Source organism: Setaria italica, chromosome III (genome assembly GCF_000263155.2).
Source record: "Setaria italica strain Yugu1 chromosome III, Setaria_italica_v2.0, whole genome shotgun sequence".
NCBI lineage: Eukaryota > Viridiplantae > Streptophyta > Magnoliopsida > Poales > Poaceae > Setaria > Setaria italica.
This window is the reverse complement of record NC_028452.1, coordinates 12,565,222-12,577,256: the sequence shown is the minus strand read 5'-3', so window position 1 is coordinate 12,577,256 and position 12,035 is coordinate 12,565,222. Positions and strand designations below refer to the sequence as shown.

The 12,035-nt window shown below is 46.6% G+C and overlaps 1 pseudogene; it reads right to left on the bottom strand.

Annotated features, from left to right (window-relative positions):
• Window positions 1-651: 651 nt before the first annotated feature.
• On the bottom strand, window positions 652-4,299 carry LOC101754294 (annotated as a pseudogene).
• Between the last annotated feature and the right edge of the window lie 7,736 nt (window positions 4,300-12,035).

Here is a 12,035-nt window from a genome sequence, read left to right as displayed (position 1 = left end):
CAAAATCTGCGGATGAGCGAGCCAGCGAGGCGGCGTACGAGCGGACGATGGAATAGGGGAGAAAGCTTCCTCTGGGAGATGGCGGCGTGAGGGAAAGCGCTCTCCGGCGCGTGCTTATATAGAAGCCTCTTGGGCACTAGGGTTTTCTACAAGGCGGCGGGTCTTCTCGTTCGCGGATTCTCTGGACTAGCGAATCCCAGCCGTTCGATATAGGTCAGCGTCGATCATCGCACTCGAGTAGGCCCAACCCAACTAGTCACGCGAGAAAAAGGGTGGATCTATTTGGGCAAGGCCTAAATGTATAGGCCCATGGAGAGAAACTCAGGCCCGAAAAGTCACAACATGGGGTATAAGCGGCTAAAGCCTAAACGCAACGAGCTCACGAGTCACAACAGCCTCTCCTGCTAGTCAGAAGTCCGGAGATTTTAACGGAAGTACGAAACCGAGAGTATAAGAACCACGCTTAAAACGATGGATGCAGGATGCTGAAGGAACCGTAAGGTTGTTGCCACCTGAGGAAATCAGCCACACATACTCGAACACAGCAAAACAGAACACCGAAATTTCACCTAGAAAGTGATGGGGGGCTATTGCTCGCACGATGCACAAATAAGTCAGTTTCACTTGCACAGACATAAAAAGAGAAGGATGCAACTCCACAAGTCGAGAACTCCCAATTCAACGTCGACAAAATGAAAGCAACGCAGCTCTTCAGCAGAATTAAGGACCACGGGGAGGGTAAGGATGTTACAACAGTTGGATATCACTGCTGTGATGCGTCTTTCTTGCATAGGGTGCAGTACAAACTCCAGCCAACAATCAAACCATGTGAGTCACCTACATCTACTTAATATACAGATACTTGTGCTCAGAATCTAGTTTGCTGTACTCGTATGAAAATGTTACTAGTGCCCAGGAAAAAGGGCACACAAAGAGCTCATATCAGCTTCAGCTTCTGCTTGGTCCGGTTCTGTCCCCAAGGATCACTTGCGGGTCAAGGGTTGACAGAATTTGCGGCATTGACATACCACCAGATACAACAATCTCTGCAAAAAAAATATGTGCTCTTTTCATGTGAAATGTCTTTTGGCATAAGTAACTCTCCAGTATCCACCTCAATTTATTTAAGCAAAATATCAAATGGCAGGCACAGTCACACGGGAGAGATGAATTACCTATGCCTTCACGCACAGAAAGATTTGGCCTTATGACATCCTTTGAATTCACCATGAAGATATCACCAATATAAAGATGGTTGGTAGGGACATAGACGCAGTAAAGATCTTCTTGACCAGAATAACTCTGCGGCAACAAAGTAATGAGATTGATTTCCTACTACATCACATCAGAAAATAAAATAAGAGGGCAGCAAAAAACAGAAAGAACACGTCATCATTACAATTCTTCTCGCCCTGAAACTACAGGAACATCTGAGTTTCAACCTTGCAAGAATGTAAACTTGGCTACGAAGTTACTATGTAGCAACTGTAGCATATGCATAAAAAAACATAGAAATGTAAGGTAATCTCGTTTGAGAGTAATATTAAAGACTCTTGCAGACCTGAAGCGAGACTGAAGATGTAATGAAACCAAATGCATACTCTCCTACACGGGGATGCCTTATGATGACCACTTCCTTGAATGCTTGTTTGTTCTGATCTGTACAAAGCAACCAGAGTTTTTTCAGCGCTTAAGTTAATCTGATTGACCACTATGACGATAAGTTTACCTGGTGATATTGCAGCACTTATTTGCTTGGATGCATTGTAGATATGACGGACAAGAGGCATGCGCTTAATAATCCACTCGCCAAGGCTAAGAACAGATGCCCCAACCCAAGATGACATAAACACTCCAATCAAGAATATGAAAGTAACAGATGTGACGAAGCCAAGACCTGTGGAATCATCAGAATGGAAAGTGGAAAATCAGGCTGGAATGCTGGATAAGCAACAAGAATTCTTCTCATTGATGACAAGGTACCATATATAACACCAATTTTGCCTACACGGCTTGCATGCCAGGTTCCCCAGATTTCTTGAAGAACTGATAGTCTAATCACATGGCGTATTGTGAAACTTAGAACAAGACAGCACTAGAATTTTTAGGTACAATGATGAACACATCCAGATTAGTATGCCATATAAAAGAGCAATGGCTAGAACATAACATTGTAGCTGACTTAATACCAACCAAACTAAACAGAATGAAAGTGACCCTTCTGAATGAAACGAAATCATTACATAATACCAATAGTCCAAAATCTGATATTTTAACACAAAAACAGTAGTTCACTTACCGAATATGTTGATTCCCAGTTGAGCATAGATTGGAGAGAAGAATCCATCAACAAAATGAATGAACCACCAGGTGATGTAGAATGTAATTGCGATGGGAAAGAGAATTACACTGGAGATTCCCGGCAAATAAAATGATGACAAAAGAAAAACGTCTTAGTATATGTGGCACAATGGCAGGCATATGGAAAGACAAATTCATGTAACATCATTGCAAATTGCATAAAAATGATGTGTGTTAAGCCAAATCCATTGCCAATCAGGGTCCATGTATGTCCCAGAGTGACACTTAAGGAATCAAGAGAAAGAAACATAAGTATTATTTTGAACGGCTATACTAGAGGACGGAACATAAATGTGTGAAATTATCTTAAAACGCAATGGACTAAGAAAATTCCATGTTATTAGGATTAATGCAATCCTAGCGTTGGAAAGCTATGCCATATTTCTTTTAAAATGTAAATTCAAGTTCCCATATTTTGAATGTTGAGTTATCACAAAGGAGCTATCAGTCAAATGGCAAGATGTAAATCCTTCATGCCAAACACAAACCTCCTGATTTTCTCAGGATTTCAACAAGGCAATCTTTTTTTATGAAAGAAACAAAACCCAGAATCAAAGAAAGAAACATCCTGCAGTCCGTAGTAACTGCTAATTATATGCATTGATTGGTGATATTGCATCACCTGCCTAAATGATTTCCAGCTGTGTAAAGGGTAATGGATGTTGGCCTGACATCCATATAGCATTGCAACCACAAACTTGACTTTTGAAGTGGCTGCTAAGTCATGCTACAATACATATCCACAACAACCAGGCTATACATGATAAAACAAACAAAATAATGGAAATGGAACCTAGCGTTAACTGCTACGAAGTGCACTTTTACTGTTTCATGGCTAAACACTAGACAGTAATCAAGAGGCAAGCGAAGATTAATTTTACTATAGACTTACCATCCAGTCATGAACTTCTTTGAAGCCCAACTGCGGACAACCTTATGGAATGCCTGCATTTCAGGGGAAAACAAAGGAGATGGAAAAATCAACACGAGCTGTTCTAGCTTGAACAAAGAGAGATGCCTAGTCTGGAGAACATGCTTTCTCAGTTTCTGCAAGGCGAGTATCAGCTAGGACAAGCAAGAGTAGGAACAAAAAAGCATTGCCTTAGTTTTTGTAAAGTGGGGTTATTTTTATGTCAAATTGCAACACAGCATCCTAAGGGCTCTAGCAGCTTAGGGATTTCATACAATTTCAAATCCAACAAATATGTTAAATATCATTCTGTTCAAGTGGCAATATCAAGGCATGTATCATCGCAGAAAAGCAGCTGAATCAAAAACTTCTCAGCTTTCCATTTTAAGCGGATCAAATAAGGTGCATCAAGGCCAAGAGGCCAAGCACTATCTAGTACATAAACTTTCATTCACGCAAGTTCCAAATGCGGCATTGGAGCATTTCCTAGCACATAAACTTCTACTGCTTGCTACTTGGTTCATGCAGTTAACCAGAGCCTACAAGAGGTAGCGAGGTGAAACGACGAGAACAGCACGAATCGTACACTAGACTCATCAAATTAGCCGAATAGCAGTAGAATAAAAGGGGCAAAAAAAAAAACTACGGAATCGAGTGGGGAAGGAGGCAGGGGAGGGGGGGGGGGGGGGGGGGGGGGCGACTGACCTCTCGTCCGGAGGAGGAGAGCGCCGCGAGGAGGAGAGGAGGAGGCCCTGTCGCCGTTCTCCGCCCCGTCGCCGGGTGCCGAGCCGCCGCCGGAGACCGGGATGAGGAGCTCACGGTCCCGGTCGCGGCCGCCCATCGGGTTCAGGCTCAGCGGAGACTTGTTATCGCCCATGGGGGGCTCCTTTGCCGGCTCGCCGCGGCGGCGGTCACCCTTTTCAGGCTCGGGTCGTCGCGATCGGTGCAGGGGGACGGGGGATGCCGGGCTCGGCACGGCCGAGGGCGAGGGGCCAGGGAGACTTTTTCTTTTTCGTTTTTTTTTAATTTCTGGAGTTTTAGGAGAGGAGTAGCTCGTTCTGTCTCGTTGGCACCTGTCGAGTCGCTCTCGTCTCGCTCACCGCCCCCGCCGTATGGAGGGAGACGTGGGGCCCACATGTACGTGCGAGACGAAGTGATCGTTAATGATGATCGCTTGGGTGGAGTTTGATTGCTAACAAAACTGTCAGCTCCACCAAAAAAAAAAAGACAAAAGAGGAGGTAGAGCCAACAACGCGCCCCTGTAGGTGGCATCAAATTGATTTTGAATGCTGGAAAATGTGTGTACGAAAGTGTTACATCCACCTCCTTCAAGGTGGTCTTCTAATCCAACCTTGCAAAGCAGCTCGAACGAAAATACCCTCTCTTTTAAAATTCTACGAACATTAAGACCTTCTGTCAGTATATATTGTTAGATATTACGTAGAATATTCCTATGAGTCAGATTACGATGGAACTTGAGTTGTATTTAACAGTATAGGGTAGAGTTCGTGTCATACTTTGTATCTGGAGCCTCATCATAAATATGAGAGGAGGCTAATGTTCTAACCATGACGACATAGCGACAGGCTCGCAGGGGGTGGCAGCATAATGCCGGGATCCCGGAGCGACCGGTGTAGACCGGTGTTGCAATATTGGGGAGGAGCGTCCGTAGTCACGCCCCGGGATGTATGCTTCGGCTGAACCTCGTCAACAAAGATCGTGTCTTCGTTATAGTATGTTTTTTTTAAACAAACCAGGCAGGAGAGTTGCCGATCATATGATCGTATGTGATCGTGCAAGTTCGTCTCGGTAGATCCAATTGACGCTTCCGCTGGTAGAGATTAGCGGGCAGGTCGTCACCGTGAGGGCTAATTTTCTAACAATTGGTATTAAGGCTAATCCCAGTGGGAGTTTCATAGAGGTTTCATGCACATTAAATACGGTGACACATCAGTATATGTGATGACATGGCATGGTAGTTATAAAGTGAGAGAGGGAAGGAGTTTCATCAGGATGAAACTGTGTATACATTGTTTCCAAGACTATAAAACCTATTGAAACTTGCATTGGGGGCTATAGAGTTTCATTTCATCTAACTATATCCAATCACATGCCTCACAATTAAACGTCATGGGCATCCTATGAAATCGTGAAATGAAACTGTGCACTGGGACTCCCTGTTTCATTCATGAGAATACACCTCATGGGATGATGTGGCATCTTTGAAAACAGTGCAATGAAACCTTGCATTGGGACTAGCCTAAGAGCTAGAGTTAGATTGGATGTAGAGGCTATACGGAAGATCACCTGGAAGCTCGAGTGTTATACATGTACAAAGCGTCGTGCAACGTGCGGTCGGTGCGGTGCGGATAAGGTGCAATGTGGAGGATGGTTGTGGTCAGGACGTACGGTTGTGGCAGGTCAATGGAGCGTCATCGACGGCTAGGGTTCCAGCTGTATGGCTGTTGGTGCTAGAAATCGGTCAACCGAATCCCCAGCGTCTGACACACGATCCGGGAGAATCTGCTTAACTCCTGTTCGGGTGATCGCCCTGGTGCGGTTCGCGCGGCGTGCCAGCCAATCTGACCTGTTGATTGGCAAGGAAGAATACGTGTCAGATTCCAGAGGTTGCGATCGGCTAAATTTCCGATCTCGAGAAGGCTTATCAGCGAATCGGCTGATTTGCCGTAATAAAGAAATCGGCTATGAAGCAGCCGATTACTGTAGCAGCGTGGAAGAAAACTACTGGAGTAATTAACACAACGCTATAGTAACAACACCAGGAATAGATCTAATCGGCTATGTGTAAAATAAGCAAGTTAAATGACTAAATACGAGAAAAGCCGATATTGCCGATTCCTAGCTGGATAACTAATGATAAAACTAGAATACAAGGTAAAACCTATAATTCTAGTAAATATCGATAACTGGTGAATAAATCTAAACGAAACGACAGTGATGCGCCCGAAGTTAAAGCTTAGAATTTACTCGATAAGCGAAACTTACAAGATCGGCCGGAGGTCAAGTTGATGCAGCCCCGCCAACCCGTATGAACTCGTGAAAAAGAAGAAAAGTATTGGCGAAGTCGCCTGCTTGAAAGTAAGTACGAGGAAATAGTAGTTTGTTGTATTGAGTTGTTGATGATTACAGATCTTCAAAGGTGGCTATTTATAGCCCCGTACAGATGACTCCTTATCTGACTAGAACTCTATCCCTAATTCAAATAGAAAACGAATATTTATAGGTACGACTTGTACTAGGTTGGTTATTATACGCTTCATGGGCTGATTCCCTCTTCATCCTTATGATCCTCTCCAAGCCCACACCGGCCCAATTATTCCAACCTCCTAATCGGCCGATTTCCTTATCGGCAAAGGGTAACCGATCGGGAACCAGGCGTGTCCGATTCAAACCCCAAGGGTTAAGCGAGGCAGAATCCCTAAAGATCCATCGGCCGATCCTGTATTGTAGCATCGGCCGATCTTGGACTGTAGCACCAACCAACCGATCTCTAACTGTAGCGCCATTCAGCCGATTTCCAACTGTCGCCCCTGTATTCTACTGTACCTTCCCATTTCTTCTTCTCCTGACGCCGATTTTACTTGTGACGAAATCTGGCGTCAACACATGCCCCCCAGTTTCGGAGTAAAACATAGTCTTTTACTTCGAAATTCTTTTCAACTCCCCTTCCGAAACAACCGCAGTGAAAATATCCTTCCGTTTCACGGTCTTCAACCTGATGATTGCAATCTTTTCGAAACGGGCGCCCACGACAACCACTACTCCCGAAAAACTCGAAACGCCGGCGCGGTTAAAATTCCATTTTTACCCTTCATCAGGCACCCTTTAAATATCAGTACGCCCCACACCTCCTTTTCGAGCTCACGTCCTTCTTCCTCAGCGCGCGAGCCTTCTTCTTCCCCTAGCACTTTCCCGTAGCTCCAAAGCTTTCTGGCACCATCTTCCTGTTGCTTCTCCCCCTCCCTTCCAATGGCGGCACCTTCAGGCAACTCACCCGCGCGCGATGCTCCTGAAATGGCGCCTCCGGCGGAAGTAGCGACAGTGGTAGCTCCATCGTCGGAAGAAAAAGCTCCATCCGAGATCCCAATGGCGATCCCAATAGCGGCCTCATCCAACCGCAGCTGCACCGGCGGTCACGCCGACTACAAGGAACTTCATCCCAGAGGTCATTACCGAATCCTTCCTCTATCGGCAATATATTTACTTTAGATCTATTTCTTACTTTCGCACCCCCTTTCCTTTTTTAGGCGGTTAGACATCGCATCACTATCCATCTTACGGGAAATCCCGGCCTTGTCTATCTCGGACCCATGGGGAACCCAGATCCAACCGAGCTCATTAATTTGGAAACCCATAGAATCCCCTTCAAACAATCCACCATGGACCTGGATCACTGGCTGGGCACTTTTAGGTCTTGGCCGAATGAAACTCCCGGTTGGAGGGAGTGGTACCAGCGGATAGCCGAACCAAAGAGGGTCCAATGGGACGAGCTCAAAATCGGCCAATGCATCAACCTTTCTCTGTCCCAGATGGAATGCAACGAACCATTAGTGATAGCAGCCTCTTACTTTTGGTTTGATGCTCTCAATGCATTCTTGTTTGGACATGGACCTATGACCCCCACACTGGCCGATGTGGTTCTGCTGACCGGCCTAGACATTTCCTCCCCGGACACCCCTTTCCGCCTCTTAGCCGCAACATCGCATCGACTGGACACGAGGGGAATCGGCGGGTGGAAAGGCTTTATCAGATGCAACAAAAGGGCCGGGTCTGTTGAAAACAGGGAGCACACGGCCTTCCTAATGATGTGGTTGGAAAAACATTTCTTTTGCGGGAGAGCAGCCGGCCCATCAACCAATACCCAAGCCTTAACTGAAGCACTATCAGTAGGAACTCCTGTTCCTCTTGGAAAACATTTGCTAGGAGCGGCATACCACATGCTTCATCAAATCGGCATCAAACTTTCCAAGGGGGAGCCGATTGGAAATCCAGGCGGACCCTGGTGGTTCATTAACTTGTGGCTGAACCTTTTGTTGGTGCTAGAAATCGGTCAACCGAATTCCCAGTGTTTGACACACGACCCGGGAGAATTTGCTTAGCTCCTGTTCGGGTGATCGCCCTGGTACGGTTCGCGCGGCGTGCCAGCCAATCTGACCTGTTGATTGGCAAGGTAGAATACGTGTCAGATCCGGAAGTCGCGATCGGCTAGATTTCCAATCTCGAGAGAGCTTATCAGCGAATCGGCCGATTTGCCGTAATAAAGAAATCGGCTATCAAGCAACCGATCACTGTAGCAATGTGGACAAAAACTATTGAAGTAACCAACACAATGCTATAATAACAACACCAGGAATAGATCTAATCGGCTATGTATAAAATAAGTAAATTAAATAGCAAAATATAAGGAAAGCCGAAACTGCCGAAACTGCTGATTCCTAGCTGGATAACTGGTGATAAAACTAGAAAAACAGGAAAAACCTATAATTCTAGTAAATATCGATAACTAGTGAATAAATCTAAACGAAACAACAGCGATGCGCCCGAAGTTAAAGCTTAGAATTTACTCGATAAGCGGAACTTACAAGATTGGCCGGAGATCAAGTTGATGCAGCCCTGCCAACCCGTACGAACTCGTGAAAAGAGAAAGTATTTGACGAAGTCGCCTGCTTGAAAGTAAGTATGAGGAAAAAGTAGTTGGTTGTATTGATTTGTTGATGATTACAGATTTACAAAGGTAGCTATTTATAGCCCCGTACAGATGACTCCTTAACTGACTAGAACTCTATCCCTAATCCAAATAGAAAACAAATATTTACAAGTACGATTCGTGCTAGGTTGGTTATTATACGCTTCATGGGCTGATCTCCTCCATCCTTCTATTCCTCTCCAAGCCCATACAGGCCCAATTATCCCAACCTCATAATCGGCCGATTCCTTATCGGCAAAAGGTAACCGATCGGGAACCTGGCGTGACCGATCCGAACCCCAAGGGTTAAGCGAAGCAGAAGTCATCGACCGATCCCGCACTGTAGCATCTGGCCGATCTTGGACTGTAGCGCCAATCAGCCGATTTCCAACCGTACTTTCCCATTTCCTTTTCTCCTGGCACCGATTTCAGTCGTGACGAAATCTGGCGTCAACACATGCCCCCCAGTTTCGGAGTAAAACATAGTCTTTTACTTCGAAATTCTTTTCAACCTCCCCTCCGAAATAGCCGCAATGAAAATATCCTTCCGTTTCGCGGTCTTCCAGCTGATGATTGCAATCTTTTCGAAATGGGCGCCCACGACAACCACTACTCCCGAAAAACTTGAAACGCCGGCGCGGTAAAAATTCCATTTTTATCCCTCTTCAGGCGCCCTTTAAATAGCGGTTCACCCCGCACCTCACCTTCAAGCTCACGTCTTTCTTCCTCAGCGCGCGCGCCCTCTTCTTCCTTCAGCACTTTTCCCTTGTCGCCGAAGATTCCTAGCGCCATCGTCCTGTTGCCTCTTCTTTTCCCCTTCAATGGCGACCCCTTCAGGCAACTCTCCAACGCGCGATGCTCCAGAAATGGTGGCACCGGCGGAAGTGACGACAGCGGTTGCTCCGTCATCAGAAGAAGGAACTTCATCATAGATCCCAATGGCGATCCCCATAAAGGCCTCATCCTCCGCAGCTGCACCGACGGTCACGCCGACTACACGGAACTTCATCCCAGAGGTTATTACCGAATCCTTCTTCTATCGGCAATGCATTTACTTTTAGATCTATTTCTTACTTTTGCACCCCCTCTTTCCTTTTTAGGCAATTAGACACCGCATCACCATCCATCTTACCGGAAATCCTGGTTTTATTTGCCTCGGACCCATGGGGAATCCAGATCCAATAGAACTCATCAATTTAGAAACCCACAGAATCCCCTTCAAACAATCCACCATGGACCTGGATCACTGGTTGGGCACCTTTAGGTCTTGGCCGAATGAAACCCCAGGTTGGAGGGAATGGTACCAACGGATAGCCGAGCCGAAGAGGGTCCAATGGGACGAACTCAAAATCGGCCAGTGCATCAACCTGTCCTTGTCCCAGATGGAGCGAAACGAACCGTTGGTGATAGCGGCTTCTTACTTTTGGTCTGACGCCCTCAATGCTTTCTTATTTGGGCATGGACCTATGACTCCCACACTGGCCGATGTGGTTCTGTTGACCGGTCTTGACATTTCTTCCCCGGACACACCTTTCCGCCTCTTAGCCGCAACGTCACATCGGCTGGACACAAGAGGAATCGGCGGGTGGAAAGGATTCATCAGATGCAATAAAAGAGCCAGGTCTGTTGAGAATAGGGAGCACACGGCCTTCTTAATGATGTGGTTAGAAAAACACTTCTTTTGCGGAAGAGCAGCCGGCCCATCAACCAACACCCAGGCTTTAGCCGAAGCGCTATCGGCAGGAAACTCTGTTCCCCTTGGGAAACACTTGCTAGGGGCGGCGTACCACATGCTCCACCAAATCGGCATCAAACTATCCAAGGGGGAGCCGATTGGAAACCCAGGTGGCCCGTGGTGGCTCATCAATTTATGGTTGAATCTTTATATGAGCAAGATCACTCAGCAGAATGTGGGTCAGATGATGTTCCCTAACATTGAATCGGCAGAAGATGCTACTGCTCGTCGCCGATGCATGTCTTTTGGTGAAGCGGCATCAGCCTTTCCAGGTTGCACGTACTCTGCTACAAAAGTGGCCGAGTACTTCCAATGCTTTTACAACGGCTTTAATGAAGATGCAACCGTCTGGTTTCCTTATCAGCGGGATGACCCAATCTTTGAACTCCCAACCTGCTTCGACTCGACCACTGGCCGATTCGACGAAGAACTCACCGATGAGTTAATCAAGCCAGGAATCCTGCCAGCCAACTTCTTCTCGGGGAAGGATGCCCCCACGTACGAGTTCTACAATCCCTCTGTTGCAGCACGCCAACTCGGCATGGGTCAGCTGCCGATTCAAGTATATTTCGCTGGCCGAGTCAAGTTCAGAGATGGGCTCACAACAGGTCTAGACTACAGTCGGGTACGAGACCGGATCCCGGATTCCAACACTATTGATCTGAACAACTGGATAGTAGCCCCCTTCACTGTCCAGCCATTCAAACTTTGGTGGGCCGAATGGAAACAATTCCTCTTCTGCAATTCAGCATCGGCAGACTGCAACCTCCTGGATCCAGCCAACATCGACCCGAATGCCGAGGTATTTTCCTTAGCCGATTTTACTCCTTTTTCAATACGACTGAACACTAATGTTTTAATATTTCTTCAGGCTGAGAATCGTACTCCTCCAACACACAGCCGGAGTGGTCGGCTAATAGAGGGTCATCATCCATACACCTCCTACCCTCTCATCGGCTATGACGCTCCGTCCGTGGACGTGATTGCTGGCCGATCAAAACAAACTCAGAAGAGAGTCACCAAGAAGACCAGCCGCCGAGTCCGAGCCCGTATAGAATCGGCGGATCCTCCCATGCTCGTATTGACAGAGACTCCGGTTGCGCCACCCCCTCAGGCTACCAGAGATATCGACACTCAAGTCGTCGCACAAGCTGGGGCAGCCGCCGCGTCATTGTTGTTAGAGGCCATTCAGGTAAACTTATGTTTTAATCTTCCCGATTGTCGTTTTGATATTAATCCTTCTTATCTCAGACTGCACAGAGTACTCCCATGGACACACAACAATCGGCAGCAACCCAATCGGCCATCGACGCGCCCCCGCT